At 31.6% G+C, this 2,952-nt stretch overlaps 1 non-coding gene across 1 annotated transcript; it reads left to right on the top strand.

The window, feature by feature from the left end:
* The first annotated feature begins 2,413 nt into the window (after positions 1 to 2,413).
* TRNAR-UCG (transfer RNA arginine (anticodon UCG)) lies at positions 2,414 to 2,487 on the top strand. The gene has a single exon. It is a non-coding gene; the product is annotated as a tRNA-Arg (tRNA).
* Positions 2,488 to 2,952: the final 465 nt, after the last annotated feature.

The raw sequence follows: 2,952 nt of genomic DNA, 5'->3' as shown, positions 1-2,952 counted from the left end.
TAATTACTTATATATAATTGATTAATTATTATATATATATATATATATATATATATATATATATATATATATATATATATATATATATATATATATATATATATATATATATATATATATATATATATATATATATATATATATATATATATATATATATATATATATATATATATATATATATAATATTTTATTATATATATTATAATTAATCTTGTTGCATGTATATAATATATATATCTATATAATTTTGGTTTCCTCGTATAGGTGCACATTTTGTTCTTAGGGTTTGCTTTATTTTATTTTTTCACTTGTTGATTGTCTTTTTTGCTTGTTCATTTTCCCCCTCTTTATTTACTTTCTATTATTTCCTTTTTAAGTTATTTGTTTAGTTTTTTTTGTTTTTTCCCTTAATGATGGTTAGTTCTTTTTTGTATTTTTCTTTTATTTTTTCTAGATTGTCTTTTGTTCTATGTCTTTACCTAGTCCCATGACTGATTGTAACATCTCTCACTTTGCTTTCACCATCTCACCTACCTATTGAGATTCAACTCATTAAGGGAGATGATAAAGAAGGTATGACCACTCATTGGGAGCTTGTACCTAGTTACCTAAACTAAAATGATGTGTAAAAAGAATGGATGACAATAACTCTTCTAGATTCTTTAATAAGATAGATTTGAACATTTATAATTCAAGTATTCTCCCCCTTTCAATATTTGAAACTTAATCTCAAGTTAACTTTAAGATGTCACATTTTATTTCAATCTTTTTGTAAATATTTAATAGTATTATTTTCTTATAAAAATAATTTATTAAAAATTATACAATATCTCTCTCACCTTCATTCTTATCAGAACTACATATTCAATCAATTTAATAGAGTAGATCCCTCTACATATGACTGCTTAGCCTAAGGCAACTTCTTATATATGCTTTTGTTGTGAAATTGTTATAATCTGTTATATAAAAACAAAAAAGGCCACATCTATATATATTTGAACTGCAAGACCATAGAATGTGAATGATGTTTACGTTGCCTAAGATAATATAGGGCTTTAAAAGAAACAGCATATGTGAAACGAAGAAGAGGACACCCATAAGCGAATGATCAACTTCTTGTCAAAGTTATTACCAACTCGCTTGCGGTTAGCTGGCTGTATTTAAAAAAGAAAAAGATAACATGATTGTCTTGCGTGATACAAGAGAGACATGTTGGGCCAAAGCACCTTGTGCGTGGCTGATACAAACTGCTTCACTTTTACCAATACATTACAGCTATATTACTACCTCGTATTCTCAGCCTTTACTTGATATCACCGTCATCTCCTTAGAGATCATCCGATGATTTGAGGTTTGTAGCGTTGTCCTAGGCAAAATGTTCACATTAAAAAAGTTTGAAATATTTTGTCACCCTTGTAACCAAGCCCGCACAAGCCTAAACGCCCATAAAACCTCCATTCTACCCAGTTCATGTAATTGTAAGAGCTGCAATATTTTTTTTCAGCTAGTTAGTTTTGGGATTATCAATGGAGTTTCAAGGTGGTGAGAAGGATGTGCAAAAGACATGCAGAAGAATGCGTAGAGTTCATTGGCAAGAGCCTCTCGCCAAACACAACAAAAGCTCACCAGCCCCAATTGCTGATGTGAGGAAAACAAAGGATTCATTAAGAACTGGTTTTATGGCCTCTTTCTTCTCTGTGTGTACCAAGGTTGAAGTATCTGAAATGAAGAGTGTGAATGCAAAATATGTTGATAATTCCTCACAGCGCAAACACATTCGCCCACCACGACGTCCACTAGGGGGTGATCATGACAACTTAAAACATAAGGGAGCAACATCTTCTATCACTGTAAGATAAGCATCCAATTATGGTGCAACTACATGGATTGTTGAAATAAAAGCAGTGGAAGAACTGTAATTTGTTGGCATTTAGATTGCTCTCCTGTTCATGGGAATTAAAACTTGTTTGCCTGTAAGTTGTTTTCTAATTCAGGTGTATTCCTACTACCATAGATATTTTGTGCCTATAAATTGAGAAATATACTGATTTGGAGCTAGTTTGTCTAATCAAAAAGTGCTTAAGATGGAGAAATTTAATGATCTCTAAGGTTTTTCAAGATTCTCAAATTATCAACAAATTAAAATTCCCATTATCTAAGTAACCAGAAATGTTCTCCATCTTAAAGAGAATTATTGGTCACCAACTTCTAATCTCTATATTTTCAGCCTTAGGAATGAATTTGATGTTTCATTTTTCACAATTATTTGAAGAAAAGTAGTTATATAAGCTTCATTATAGACCTACAAAATGTTGAGAGCAATTGTGTCCCATAGAATTATAATAAGCATTGGAATGATAGTCAACATAAATTGTAAGAAAGAGCTAATTTGGCACAAGAATCATCACAGGGCCGCATAGCGCAGTGGATTAGCGCGTTTGACTTCGGATCAAAAGGTCGTGGGTTCGACTCCCACTGTGGTCGAGTTTGACAAAATGAATTTTATCATTTCATTTTTGACATGTCTCTCAAAGTTCGCTGCAAAATGCGAGCACTGCTCTGCTTTCTGTGAGTTTAAAGCTCTTCCTGTAGCCTGGTTTTAGGTGACACTATCAATATGGCTCTTTCCTTATCTTTTGCGACTAGTTTTCTGAATGACTAGAGGATTGTTTTAAAACGTTTATGTTACCGTATAGCGAAGGTAGTGATAGTGAAATGCATATTGATGTTTGTTCACCTGTACATATTAGCTGTATCCCTTCATTAATCATTTCTTATCGTTTTGATTACGAACGGAAAGGTCTTTTGATATTTTATGATAGAGCATTTTTTTTAGAGTACAATTAATTTTCTTGAGTAGTTTGTTATTGACAGAGAAGGGGATCCCTAGCTTAGTTGTGTGCCGGCTTTATCATTTATTAATGGCAAACCTATTGCTTTATGTAACAT

The sequence above is a fragment of the Cupressus sempervirens genome, chromosome 5 (assembly GCF_028749045.1).
Source record: "Cupressus sempervirens isolate cs-2001-9-10 chromosome 5, ASM2874904v1, whole genome shotgun sequence".
Classification (NCBI taxonomy): Eukaryota; Viridiplantae; Streptophyta; class Pinopsida; order Cupressales; family Cupressaceae; genus Cupressus; species Cupressus sempervirens.
The sequence above is the reverse complement of the archived record's forward strand: the minus strand, read 5'-3'. Positions and strand labels throughout refer to the sequence as shown.